At 36.9% G+C, this 15,558-nt stretch overlaps 1 pseudogene; it reads left to right on the top strand.

The window, feature by feature from the left end:
* Window positions 1-2,310: 2,310 nt before the first annotated feature.
* On the top strand, window positions 2,311-14,602 carry LOC113358711 (annotated as a pseudogene).
* Window positions 14,603-15,558: the final 956 nt, after the last annotated feature.

Below are 15,558 nucleotides of genomic sequence, written 5' to 3'. Positions count from 1 at the left end.
GTCATTACAAATGGTATCAGAGCCGACGACGGGTCACCTGTCGAGGGTGAGAGAGTACGCTGGACGCGATAGGACAGGTACTGATCTCATGAGGGGCAGGGAACGTCGGAGATCTGGGCTTGTGTATACATTTTGGAGCCGAGGACGCCTCCAATTTAAGGTGGTGGTATTGTAATACCCCGATATTCGGCAATGGTTGGCCGAATGGAATATAAGTAATGGTTTTTCATTTCCTAACACCGAGGCCTGATGGGTACATTTAATTGAGTTGTGGGAAAAACTTCTCAGTTAAGCGTGCTCGGCCGAGAGTAGTCACGGGATGGGTGACCTCTCGGGAATCTGCTGCTGGATGACCGCAGTAATGCCGTTTAAAAATCCCACACTGCTGGATAACCGCAGTGGGTAAGTGGGAACAATATCGGTGTTAGTTGGGATACAAATAGGGGTTGTTCACTTGTTCTAGGTTGAGGGATCGCTGGCAGAAAACTCTGCAGTTAAGCGTGCTCGGGCGGGAGCAATCCAGGGATGGGTGACCTCCCGGGAAGTTGCTGCTGGATTACCATAGCGATGCCCGTTGAAAGCCCCACACTGCCGGATGACCGCAGTGGATAAGTGGGGACAGTATCTGTGGAGGGACGGGTCATTACACATTGTGAAGGTGGGTTTGGAACCCCTAATCGTCGAACCAACTCCAATTTGAAAGGAAGCCTTTTATTGGGCATCGCATTCCAATAGAGGGGCTTCACATGGATTCTTAGTGACTAAAAAGTTAGTTATGGGGTGTCTTGAAGCAATAACAAATGCCTGAGTTACCCTCCATCTAAAATAAAAACTTAAAAACTAAAACTAAAATCAAAATCCAACTCAAAAATCTGCTCCTTTTCATCTTCTAAACTTCCTCTTCATTGATTGTAAATCATAAATTTGATATATTGTCTTTTTTGTTAAATCCACTCAATTAACAAAACTATTTCTCTGAAGCTGTTACAATTACGAAATCATGAAATCCTAACCATAAATGTATAAATAAGTATGAATTGAATGTCAAATTACGATTAGGTTTGTAGCCGACTTTACAAAAACGGTTTGCTTTTATGAAACATAACCGTAAAAATTCTTGGAACTATATTTACGGCTGGGTTTGAGAAAAAAAGAACAAACTTAACTGATTTACGGTTGAGAAGTCTACAAACTTGATCGTAATTTTATCTACATTAAAATTGAATCTACATAAATAATAATATCTATTTATTCTAAAAGTCGGTTTAGATAGACTATCTAAGTCCCTTTAGTTTGTTGTAGGAGAGGTTCTTAACAAGATCTTGTTTATCTTTCAAAGATTTTTGATAAGTCATGTTTCCTTTTCACACGTTATTTGTTGACAAAATACATGTGAGAATATATTTGCATACACGTTGTCGGTGGTTAATGAATCAGATGTAAATAATTGTAAGATTGGATTGAGTACATTTGGCTCAAAACGATGACCATTAGATATGTTTTCATCCAAGGTCTTTCAAAAAGTTAAGAGGACTAAAGCATAATTTACGGCTAACCTAAAAATATGGAACCTAACCGTTTGGTTTCGCAACCGTAATTATATATTTTGAACCGTAAAAACTAAAAACCAAAGCATAAAAATATCTACGGTTAGTAACGTATTCAATAAATCTGACCGTAACTGGTTTCGTTTTTTTTTTTCTTTCAATTTTACTCAATTACGGTTAAGAGTTCATTATCACCTAACCGTAAATCGGTCTTACGGTTGGCTACGAAGGAGAAACACAACCGTAAGTTAGCTTTGAAAATCTAAAAAATTACAATACTTGTATATATTTTCACCAATTTTGGTAATAAAAACGATACTGGAGCTAAATTAGAGGTATACCTAATTATTTTCATCCATTGATTTCGTCATTTTGGTTGAATAAAAATTTAGGGTTTTGAAAAGAAATACTCAGACAAAAAAAAACCCTTTATTTTTTCTTTCCACCATAGTTGACACTTAACTTGATTTAGTTTTTTCAATAAGTAAAAAAGATTCATCAATCTAATTACTAGCTAATTAGATTATTAAAACCAACTAAAGAAGAGTTGTTTAGTCATTATAAAATTATTTTAGATAAGACGTTTTTGAAATTACTTATGAATGACTATTTTTGTCTTATTAGATGACGCCCTCTTTTGGAACGTGACTCCCCTTTCCCTAATGAGTTTAGATGTAATCTGGGGACCCTGTGCTACAGTATTAGAAAAAAAAGTTAATGAGGTTTATAAACCCTTATTAACAAAAAGAAAATAACTTCCGGACATGCATTACCAGCTCTTTAAATTTAAACTAGTTCTATCAAAGATTCAACATTTTCTGTGATCTTTCCTTTCCTCCCATTATTATGCTTTCAACTAACTCCGTCTCATAGAAAATAAACCATCAGGCGAATTGTAATTGGAGTGATTCCCTTAAAAAGGTCAGTTCTTTTTTTTTACCCTAAAACCCATCTCATTTGTTTTGATAAAGAAATCATGAACCAGTTTACCAGTTTTAGAGTGAGAAAGAAATGGAATTTAACTAGGGTTTTGATGACCCATACTAGTATTTATTACTACTCAACAATTGGAGTATATACTGTTGAGTATTTATTTCGAACCCAATTGATTGGGGAAGATGTAATGGCCGTTGAAATGAAACATAAAGAAAGATTGTAGTATTATGACATCACATTGTAACAACTTTTGCTTCTATCTCAACTACTACTACCATTACTCCTATATTAAGGGAGTAATGGTATTCGTAGTAGATCAAGTATGAGCAAAATGGAGTGTGATGCTGATGAGATTGAGAAGAAGCTCAAATGGTCTCCACTAGAGAAACTCCCAACCCATGATAGATTAAGAACTGGCTTACTAAAAAGAGTGGGAAAAGATGGTGAAGAAATTGGTTATGAAATGGTTGATGTAACAAAATTAAGTCAAGAGGATAAGAAGCTACTCATGACAAGCATTGTTAAGGCTGTTGATAAAGACAATGATAGTTTTCTTCGCAGATGTAGACACCGCTTAGACAGGTAAAATGACTTGATTGGTTTTTGGCTTGTGTAAATTTTTGTCGTTGTAACTTGTATGTTAATTATGCATTTGTTGTGATTAGGGTTGGAATTGAGATTCCTAAAGTTGAAGTGAGGTTTGAGCATTTATCAGTACAAGGAGATACTTATGTTGGAAGCAGGGCACTTCCTACTCTACCAAATTCCATCTTGAATGCATTAGAGGTGAGTAAATCTTGTTTGGCGTCTCGCTCAGAATTTTAAAATTCTATGTGAAAAAAGTGAAGCAAAATTAGGACCCTATTAGGATTTAAATGTAAGAAAATGAGGTTTATGTATATGTTATAATTTAAAATGATTCACATTTCACCATATGTTCGGGTAACACTTTTTCACTGAAATTCTACTATGCCCTACTTTGTTGTATGTAACTGCTTCAATTACATATTTTTAACACTTCCACTAGGTCCGTACATATAGAGATATATGATTTAACGGCAGTTTTGATTTTCAATAAGATGATCTATTGAGAATGTGAATCAACAGGAATTGTTTGATTACATTTTTTTAGAGGCCACACCTAACCCAACATCAAAGATGTGCAAGGCACATGCACAAAATCCTTGTTCCTGCAGTTATAATTTGGTAGCTTAAAAAGGAAAATGATTCATTATGTTGTAGCTGAGTACCCCAAGTAGTACGGACGGCACCGTAACCCAGTAAAGGTATCATCTTGAATGTTCTCGTTAAATTGACAACATATCAAGCAGGAAACTGAGGGAGTTACTTATCTGGGAGAGAGTGTAGGATTGGAAAGAAAAGTAGTGCTTAAGATCGAATGTTGGAAGTTGGAACAAATAAAACATATTACTATTTCCCACGGGTTTAGTATTTTTATGCTAACTTTGTAAAATGATATTAATATGAAATCTTGGGGAAAAAAAGTAGCCGTACTGCCCATTGGAACAATAATCATTTGCTCTCCAATTATGATTTTCTTGCTTATTTTCTCTTTTTATTGACAGGCATTTCTTGGATTTGTTCGACTATCTAGATCTAAGAAACAAGTTAACAAGATACTCCTTGGCTTGAGCGGAATATTGAGACCATCTAAGTATGTTAATTTGTCGATTTTGTGGTTTTAGTATATCCTTGTAAATGAATGACTGTCAAAGTAAATTCAATCTTCATGCAGACTCTGATGGTTCTGTTCATCTGGCTTTACTATTTTGTATTATCAGGATTACGTTGCTACTTGGGCCCCCAGGTTCTGGAAAAACAACACTTTTGAAAGCGCTTTCAGGGATGCTCGATAAGGAGCTCAAGGTAGGGGCCTCAATAGATTTTCAATTTGATTCAGCTTTGTCGCTGTGACCATCACTTAGCTAGGGGCCTCCATATATGATCTGTTGGCCTGTTGGCACATGAGAATGATCCTAAGTTCTTTTTTGTTAGGATGATATGTTTTCACCAGCATATCATCCTCACAGAAAATTATAATGTTCCGTAAACTATTACCCTACAAACACCTTTAGTAGCTTCACCTTCTGCCGTCAGCACTCCAAACAAAATGAGAAGGGAACTTATGTGACTACTTAATCAACTTGATTTTCTGTTTGTCTTTTATGAAGAACTCACAATTGAAAAACTAGTTACATGTCTTGAACTCAATCTTTCTCTGTTGTAGATGGTGGTTTCCGTTTCAGTACATTACATGAATTCTTTTTACATAATTTTTGCACATTTAAATTGTTTTTTTTTTTATTTGAAAGTCCAAAACTGCTGTTCTTTAGAACTGAAAACTATTTAATTAGTGTTTCTATGGTTTGACTTTGTAAATATCATGACAGACAGGAAACATGTTTATTTAGTATGTTCAAGGTCTTCCTTATGAAACTGTGCATGGCATGACTAACAGGTTACTGGGAAAGTCACCTACTGTGGCCACGAGTTATCAGAAATCATTCCACAAAGAACATCTGCTTACATCAGCCATCATGATCTTCACAGCAGTGAGATGACTGTCCGAGAAACATTGGATTTCTCTGGACGTTGCATGGGGGTTGGGAGCAGATTTGATGTGCTGTTGGAGTTGTCGAGACGAGAAAAGGAGGCAGGAATTGTACCAGATTTTGATATCGATGCATTCATGAAAGCCACGGGGATAGCAGGCAAGAGAACCAGTTTACTTACAGATTATATTCTCAAGGTTTTTGTTGCTTCCATCTAAGTATTCTCTCATTTCAGTTAACTAGTTCAGCATTCTTGATAACCAAATACAATTATTAACCTCCCTCAAATGTATATAGATGCTTGAATTGGATGTTTGTGCAAATATAAAGGTGGGTAATGAGATGATACAAGGAATTTCTGGCGGAGAAAAGAAGCGTCTTGCGACTGGTATGTGGTTCAGTCGTCAAATATCTACTACTATGAAAAATTCTACAAACGCTGTGATTGTTCTCACATATGCATTGTCATTATTGACATTCAAAAGTTCAAGAAATCTTCACTTCACTGTAATTAGAACTATCGTCCAATATCAGTATTTGCATAGGCCGTTCTTTCTTTTTTGGACAAATAAGTGTCATCCTAGTATTAGTAGACCCTGCTTTTATGAACCCCACATGCGCACCAGCTAATAGGTTCCGCATGCAAATTGTCCGAGTGTTGTCTTTTGACGAGGATGCATCTTCTCACTATGTTGGTCATGCTAGTAATAACTACCCAGCGACTTTACCACCCTGATAGAGAGGCATCTACTCTGTGAAGTCCTTATGATTATCGTGAAGAAATGTGAACGATGTTTGGAGACTTTGGTACTTTTTTTGAGACGAAGAGTATACTGTCACTTCTAAAAGTTTTCGCATTGTAAATATTTAATTTTCCGCTAGCTGATCTGAAATTAGCTTCATATTTATTTATATGCATATCTTTGTATTGTTGAGTTCTCATACAACAATTTATATAATATAATTTTTTAGTTTTTACTCAGAAATGGTGATCTTCATGGTGGGAAGAAATAGTCTCGTGGATGATGTTTATAGGGTCTCATAAGGAAGTGGTGCAACCCCAATTTATATAATATTTAATCCTTGCAACCCCAATTGATGAACTAGAAAGTAGAAAATGCAATTGTTAAGCATGTGCGTGACTTTATGTATGTATTAACCACTGCTTGATAGCCATAATTGTAACTAGTTGTACCAACTGCAGGAGAGATGTTGGTCGGACCAACAAAAGTATTCTTCATGGATGAAATATCAACTGGACTTGACAGTTCGACCACTTTCCAAGTTGCTAAATATCTCAAACAAATGGTTCATATATTTGATGTAACCATGATGATCTCTCTTCTGCAGCCTGCACCTGAAACATTTGAGCTTTTTGATGACATTATTCTACTTTCGGAGGGTCAAATTATCTATCACGGTCCACGAGAGAAAATCCTCAAGTTCTTTGAACACATGGGTTTCAAATGCCCGGAAAGGAAAGAAGTTGCAGATTTCCTACAAGAGGTAACATCCAGTAAGGATCAAGAGCAATACTGGTTTAGCAAGAATCAACCTTACAGATATGTCTCGGTGGATCAGTTTGTGGACTCCTTCCACTCTTATCAACTTGGTCGGCAGCTTTCTGAAGATCTCACTGTTCCTTATGATAAAAGAAATGTTCACCCTGCTGCTTTAGTGACAGAGAAGTATGGTTTATCCAAATGGGAACTCTTTAAGGCATGTTTTTCAAGGGAGGTGCTGCTGATGAAACGAAACTCTTTCATCTATGTCTTCAAGATCACCCAGATAACAGTTATGTCGCTGCTCTGCCTGACAGTCTTCTTAAAAAAGGAAATGAAGCATGGACACGTTGTGGATGGAGGAAAATTTTATGGTGCATTGTTGTTTGGTTTGATTAATGTAATGTTCAACGGGATGACCGAGTTGGCGATGATTGCTTTAAGGCTTCCTGTGTTCTTTAAACAGAGAGACATGTTGTTATACCCAGGGTGGGCTGTTGGGTTGCCACTCTGGCTCCTTGGGATTCCCCAATCAGTTGCGGAATCAGGGATCTGGGTAGTTCTTTCATACTTCTCTGTCGGGTTTGCTCCTGATGCTGTCAGGTATTACATTCATCTGGTTTCATTTTGGTAATATATTCTCTTTTTGAGGAATTATTTAACTTTTTTTAGTACTCCTAGCTTGAACAATCCTTTTGGTAATTCATGCAACAGTTGGATCTAAACATGCCATTTTAAAGTTCCACTTTTTGTGATTTCCGTGCAGGTGTTTCCGTCAATTTTTTGCCTATTTCTGTGTACATCAAATGTCCATGTCCCTTTTTCGGTTAATTTCAACAGCTGGAAGAACAGAGGTCATTGCAAACATGTTAGCTACCTTTGTTATGACAACTTTATTTGTGCTTGGAGGATTTATCATTTCCAAAGGTTAGCTGTTGAAATTATACAGTTAAAATTTCCAGAAATGGTTTCAATGCTAACATATTGAGAAGAAAATTGGGTCCTTCCACGTGATTCTCAAAAAATAATCCTTTTCTTCCAATAGATGACCTCGGGCCGTGGATGAAGTGGAGCTATTTTGTCTCTCCTTTAATGTATGGGCAGAATGCCGTAGCGATTAATGAATTTCTTGATAAAAGATGGAGCACAGTAAGCTAAACATAACACTAATCAATAGTCTTTCATGGTTAAGTGGACGTTCCGTTTATATTATTTATTTAAGTTCACATCAGCTCAAAATATCTAAACTTTGCTCTTTCTTTCAGCCCATAATTGACCCAACTCAGCCAAACAATCCTCAAATAACAGTAGGAAAGTTCCTCCTGAGGTCTAAAGGGATGTTCACAGAAGAATATTGGTATTGGATATGTATTGCAGCACTACTCGGATTTTCTCTTCTATTCAATGTTTGTTTTTATCACAGCATTGGCTTATTTCAATCGTATGTAAAGACATTATTTTCATTTCTTTGTTTGTTAGCTAGACTTTGCTTTTTCCATGGAAACATTATCAGTTTTGAAATCCTCCTGGAAATTACATCTTTTGCAGCTTGGGGTGACTCAAAATCTGCCATGAAGGACGAGCACACTACTGCTGAAAGGGGTAACAAGCAAGTTGAATGTAGACCAAATGACCCCGTATTTGAAGGTTTGTGGTCTTATCAACTTTCTTCGTTTCACATTTCACCTTAGTTTGATCCCACTATTTCTGATGACTAATAGAATTCTGCCAAAGTACAATTTGAATTCAGTTGTTGGCTTGTCAGAGGCAGATGGTCCAACATTTAAAATAGTAACAAAGCAAAATAACAAGCTGTGAATTAACATTCAAAATCCTCTTAACTATTTTGAGAAGTAATGGAAATATAATTCTATGGTTGTAGGTATCGAGATTGGGGTGAGGAAAGATGCCCGGAGGGGATGCTCAAGCGGTGTTGTGGACCATACACCTACAAAGGGAATGGTTTTACCTTTCAAACCTCTTTCATTGGTGTTCAACCATGTGAATTACTCTGTTGATATGCCAGCAGTAAGTCATTAAGAAGTATCACTGTTGTGTTTTTCTTTTAAAGATAATGCGATTCTAAAAGTTTTCATGGCAGACAAGGTACAGAAAAGAGGCATATCGATTTCTCCCCACAAACTGGCCAATGACCACCAAATAAAATCTCATGTTCATTAGTCTGAACTTCTGTGTGACCATAAACCCGAAATAGTGTTGGTAGTGGCTCATGTTTTACCCAAAAAGAAGGTTCCCTAACCATCGTTTCAGTCATGTAATAGAAAGCAGGCTTTTGTCAACTCATCACATTTATCTTTCCAGAGCCTTGATTACCAAGGCATTTGACTCACACGGTTGCCATTTTTCTCATCAGAATCATTGCTTTGAGCAATATTGTAATTCCAAGCTTTTTGAGGAAGTGTCTACATTTTTTCTTCGTGTTTAAATATTGAACCGCATTGTTACTTGAAAGTTTATCACTCATTAGCTAGTTTAGTGTCACCAATCAAATGTTCTTTTGTAATTTGGTTAGATATGGAGTATACTGTTTCACTGTCGCTACTTACACAATTAGCTTTGATTCTTTGAAATTCCTAGGTAGCAGTAAGCTAGGGATTTGGGGTGTATACTTAACAGTTAAATATCATTTTTTTTTTAATATTATTACTGTGTATGCTAGTTCATCTAGTTGAAACTTTGCATCCCTCATTTAAGTAATATTTTCAAATATCCATCATGCTTACAAGTTCTTAATGTTAACGTGGTCCAATTCAATTTTTTAGGCGGACGCCATGATACCCATACCATTGACTGACTATTTTTTGTAGAATTTTCGAGTTGCTTGGCCTGCTAAACTTGCAGAAACATTCATTTAGAATGAGGTTCTCACAACATTCCTGTAAGATTAATTATAGGCTTGTGTATTTTTATAAAGAGGATGTTACATCATTTCCTTGTTGTAAAAGCCTCTTCAGGATTTTCTGATTGGATGCTGCCTCAGCTGCTTTTAGTTGTGGAATACAATGCTAGAAATTTTGGAGTAAACACTTTGCTTTTACATTAGGAAATAAGGAGCCAAGGAATCAAAGAAAGCCGCCTCCAATTGCTCCGAGATGTCAGTGGTGCTTTTAGACCAGGCATTCTGACAGCATTAGTTGGAATAAGTGGTGCTGGAAAGACTACCTTGATGGATGTTTTAGCAGGAAGGAAGACTGGAGGCTTCATCGAAGGGAACATCAATGTTTCTGGCTACCCAAAGAACCAAACTACATTTGCTAGGGTTGTCGGCTATTGTGAACAAAATGATATCCATTCACCACGTGTCACTGTGTACGAATCTCTCTTGTACTCAGCCTGGTTACGTCTTCCTCATGATGTACATAATGAAGCACGGAAGGTACCTCACTTGTTGGAATCAAGTTCTCGTTTACCAGCTCTTTCCTGTTAAACTGACCTTAATGTGGCATGAGTATAGACTGCATCAGTTAGATGGTCTCGTTGATTGTAAAAATTTCCTTTTCGGCCAGATGTTTGTGGAGGAAGTAATGGACTTGGTTGAGCTAAAGTCCTTAAGGAATGCTCTAGTCGGACTTCCAGGAGTTGATGGTCTTTCAACTGAACAAAGAAAGCGGCTTACAATAGCTGTAGAATTGGTTTCTAATCCGTCCATTATCTTCATGGACGAGCCTACATCAGGCCTTGATGCTAGAGCTGCAGCTATTGTTATGCGAACAGTGAGAAATACAGTAGATACAGGAAGAACTGTTGTCTGCACGATCCACCAACCAAGCATAGATATTTTTGAAGCATTTGATGAGGCAGGGATGTTTGATTTTCGATTTTGTTTATTTCAAGTTGCCTGTCATTGTTTGTTATGCTTTTGAGTTGCTTCTAACATGCTACCTAAAGCGTGCAGCTATTGTTGATGAAGAGAGGAGGTCAAGTAATTTACAGTGGACCTATTGGTCATCATTCTGACACGCTTATACACTATTTCGAAGTGAGTATTTGCATTTGGCTTCCACTGATTAATTTCTTCATCACATGACAGCAAACCTTCCTGGTGTGGTTTATATTTTAGTTCAAAAATCTTATGAATTGCTTTTGTTTCTGCAAAATAAACCCTCTCAGGGGTTGAAGCTTCTTTTTTGTTTCTTATTCTTAGCACAAATGAACAAGACCTGCATAGGCTGTACATATAATATATTTTTATAATTTCAACCTCCACAAGTTCTTAGTAAGAATCCCGCTACTGGACTGGGAAATCATTTAGCTAGTGTTTGGATATCAAAACATTCAGACCTGAGAACTCAGTATGTAACTTGGTTTCGATAATGGACAGTGTACAGCAGATTGTAGCCAACTATAATGTTGTCTGCAATTTGGAAGGGATATCTGGAAAGTGGAAACTGGTTTCATTTCCTGAAATGGAGAATTCCATTTTTATTTCATTTTTTATCGATGAAGAATTTGGTGCTAAAAATCTATTAAAATCTGCTCGTTTCTAGGTATGCAACAATTCTATTCTGCAAACACTTTTAATTCTTTTTCCCCACAGGTTAAGTTATGCCCCCCTTCGCTTCATTATGTTTTTCTCTATCATTCTTTACTAGATTCTCCTCAACTTGTGATGAGAAGAGGATATAGAGGAAGAAACGTTGGACTACAAAGATTCCGAGAGCCTATTTTAAGGATAATTTTCTTTTGAGAACAGACAACTCGTCCTAGTCTAGCTAAGTCGGCTTATGAGTTGTTCAAAATAATATTTCGTCTTTTGTACAGGCTATTCCTGAGGTTCCCAAGATAAGAGAAGGTTACAATCCTGCTACATGGGTGCTCGAGGTTACTGGTTATTCAGTTGAGGTTGAATTGGATATGGATTTTGCAGAAGCTTATGCTCGTTCTGGCCTGTATCAGTATGTGCAATGTCAAATACTAAATCCGTCTTGTAAATGTTATGTTATTTTTATCTAATGCTGATGTTTTTCTCTATGACTTATAGGAAGAATCAGGAACTTATTGAAGAACTAAGCACTCGATCAGCAGGTTCCCAAGATATCTACTTTCCTTCCAAATATTCACAGAGCTTTGCAGTTCAATTTATCGCTTGTTTTTGGAAACAACACTTGTCATACTGGAGGAACCCGCAGTACAATGGAATCAGATTCATTGTGACAATATTGACTGGTCTTATGTTTGGTGTTATCTTTTGGAACAAAGGCGAGCTGACGTAATTCCTGATCCCATTTCTCTTATTATCTATAAACTTTAACGCATTAGTGCCCATAATAATTAAGAATCTTAATGGACATAATAATCACTAATATAAGTTTAATCTTCACTTACTGTGATGTTTGGTTGAGGCCAATTGAATTGTGGATGGATATACAGGAGAAAACAGTAGCGAAAAATGAACTTTGTATTAGATACTTGTGTACTTCTAGAGGTGTCTTAAGTGTGTCCAATTTTTCTGCAACAACCAACAGTGTGGAGCTGAGAGATAGCAATCATCTCCTTGAACATGGGGCATAAACTGAATCTTCTAACCGACAATTCCCCTAAAGGTGGTGTGTGGTAGGAGTTGCTTGAAATCCCTCAGCTCCATCTTTTAAATTGCTTTGGCAAAATCGAACTCAAAGCTCAACTTCCGTTAATGTTAGGAAATTCTGTGTTTAAATTTTTCATAGTATGTGGTGTCTAGGTTTGCATTGATAAGAACGGTATTTAACTGGATTTGTGAGAGTGTTTATGTACGTTTTTCAACTGTAAATTTGACCTGTTATCTTAATTTTAAGGGGTTGAACTTGGTATATTTATCTGAAGCTGTTTCTATATGTCCGATTCTCTCAAAACAGAAGCACACAGCAAGATATACAGAGACTGATGGGAGCTATGTATTCTGCTATTCTTTTCCTTGGAGCCACCAATGCTATTGCAGTGCAACCTATCGTGGCAATCGAGAGAACAGTTTTCTATCGTGAAAGAGCAGTTAAAATGTACTCAGAATTACCATATGCATTTGCTCAGGTAAGAGTTACTTAATGACTGTCTTTGATAGTCGAGAATCTTGAGATGATACTTCTGCAGTAGACTAAGTTATTTGAAAATTATGTACTCATGTCATCCAAGAGTTCTTCAAAAAAAAAACACAAGCAACATCCCTTCATCCCCGAAGTGTCCAAAGTCGAACCATAACTGAGTAGTAGTGGTACTTCAGTTGGTCCAACTTCTTCGTGTATCGGGTTGTTCTTGTGGGTGACGGAACTTTGGGTTGTTATGTGTATATTTTCATGCACCATCTGGAGAAAGTAACATTGATTTTTCCCATAAAGCTTAAAACCTTTTGTCTGAAAATCCTTTAGCAGATAAAAGTGAACTGGAAAACTTCCCTATTGTTATGCATAACATCTAGCGGTGTATCCACCTGATTATTGGCAAGAATGCCAAGAACAAAATAAAAATAATAATCTAATAGAGGTTCAAAGAATATGTGTACCTTTCACCTAAGGTCCCTGTTAACTGGTGAACACACTGTTGATCCAACCTCCATCATCTACTCCTAAGCAATATTTTGTGCAAGTCTCTCTTACTGTTTTCCCGTCATAGTATCTAATAACGGTCTCGAGAAGAAAAATCTGAGTTAACTTTTTTAAGCTATTAATTCATCACCTAAATACAACTGATATCGTAGTGAGCAATCAAACAAAGTGCATCAGGTCTATGAAGCTTGCATTCTTTAATAGTTCAAGGCTTTAAGCTAATTCTTTTTATTATTCTGTTAGATACATGTTCTATTATTTATGTTGTTAGAGAGCCTCTTGGTCAGAATCGTCTTTTATAACACTCATGTGACCTGTTGTGCTCTCTAGTGACCACTGAAGCTTGTTGAGGAGACCCCTTCCAAAACTACATATAATATAGCCTATCAAAATTATATTGGGTATTTGCCCCAAGACGTTGATAGCGAGTGAAATAGATAAGCCTCTTCTTTCGGTACTTGAGATTTTCTTTTAAAATCTCTTATAGCTCGGACCTAATAAATTTCTACCTTGCAGGTGGCAATTGAGACAGTTTACTTGGCCATTCAAACCCTTGTTTACTCTATTCTATTCTACTCTATGATGGGATTCCATGGGCAAGTGGGCAAGTTCTTTTGGTTCTACTACTTTATGTTCACGTCCTTTCTCTACATTGTAATGTTCGGAATGATGATGGTAGCACTGACTCCATTACCACAATTGGCTACCATTTGTACGGCCACTTTTCTGACCATTTGGAATTTGTTCGGAGGCTTCCTCATCCCAAGAATGGTAGGTAGTTTAAATCCTAATAGTTTCTTTTCAAGATTTTTTTTAAAACCTCCATGAGGCATGGAAAATAACCTACTTCATTAGGGAAGAGAAAAAACACCTTTTTTTTTCTCTGAATCCATCTTACGTTTTAAGTCAACAAGAACTACTGGGGCTAATAACACCCAAATATCTCGGGTATGAAGCCTAGCTGATTCAAACCTGACATTAAAGGTTGCTGTTGCACCCTATTAATACTTACTGTATGTTTGTTAAAATACTGATTGTCACATTGTCGTGCAACTTGGCACATATTGTGTTGCACTTTGCAACAGAAGTCTAATAATTTCCACCATTATCGCAGCAACTGCCAATATGGTGCAGGTGGTACTATTGGGCTAATCCTTTTGCATGGACGCTTTACGGCGTAGTTACGTGCCTAGTGGGTGACGGAAATACTCCAGTCCAGATAACTGGGCAGGCTAATGAAATGATGCTGAAGAGATTCTTGAAGGAGTTCCTGGGCTTTGAACATGAATTTCTTGGATATGTTGCATTGGCGCACCTTGGATTTGTTCTGCTATTCTTTTTTATCTTTGCATATGGTATCAAATTTCTGAACTTCCAAAAACGATAACTGATAGTTTTTGTTAAAAAGAAAATGATTTGAGTGCACAATGTGATTGAATTATAAGCTCGTGCTCGAATAAAATCTAAACTTTGCTTCATGGTAAAAGTGTCCAAGTGTGCTCCCCCTATTTCTCATTTTTGCGGATGATAGTTTTTTTTTGAAAACAGAACATCATTAGACATTAAGATTTTGTACATAACTTAAGTTTAACAGCATCATCCCTTAAGGCTGCAGAGATATCCGCAGGGATGTTATACAAAATACGAAACGAAGCTCTAGTCTTTCTAGCTCTGTTAGCTATAGTATGAGCAACGTTATTTGCTGTTCTATTTATATGTCTAACCGTAGTTACTTTAGTACTTCCTAGGAGATGCTTTATTTCATTTACAATTCCTTGATTTTGCCAAAATACACGAGGGATAGCATCATTGATAGAAGTTCAAACAGTCCGCTTTCAGAATTATGTTATCAGCTGGTATGGTGCTTGCCCAGATAAGTGCTTCTTTTACGGCCACACATTTCGCCTGCTCAGGGTCTAGTCCTCCATTGAAGTAGCAGCCTCTGATGTCTCTGCTTGTACCTGAATGATCACGTAGAATTAGTCCAACACCATAAGACTTTGATAACTCATCAAAAGATGCATCAACATTTATTTTAAGCTGGCCTTGTGTTGGAGGAATCCAGTGTTCCTGTGTTTTAATTGTTTTCCTCAGATGAGGTTGTGCAGGTGTATCACATTGTCTTAATAAACTTTTAATACTACTGATAATAGTCCAAGTGTTTGGAGTTTTATTCTGGAAGACTTTTTCACAACGTGATTTCCATATCTGCCAAGCAGATATCATGAGAGTATGAAGCCATCTGTTATAATCATCGTCATATCTATCTGACTCTCTGTTAAACCAACTGATTATCCAACTAGAAGCTGACACATTAGTAGCCTGAAGTATATACACATTTATATTCATAGTGAACCAGACAGCAGAGGAAAATTTGCAGCTGAATAAAAGATGCTCTAATGTTTCTTCTTGCTCACTGCATCGTGGACAAAGTGTCTGAATTCCAGTTTTGTATCTACTC

This window comes from Papaver somniferum, chromosome 3 (genome assembly GCF_003573695.1).
Source record: "Papaver somniferum cultivar HN1 chromosome 3, ASM357369v1, whole genome shotgun sequence".
NCBI lineage: Eukaryota > Viridiplantae > Streptophyta > Magnoliopsida > Ranunculales > Papaveraceae > Papaver > Papaver somniferum.
Note: the sequence above shows the minus strand (reverse complement) of the source record. Positions and strands in the feature narration are given on the sequence as shown.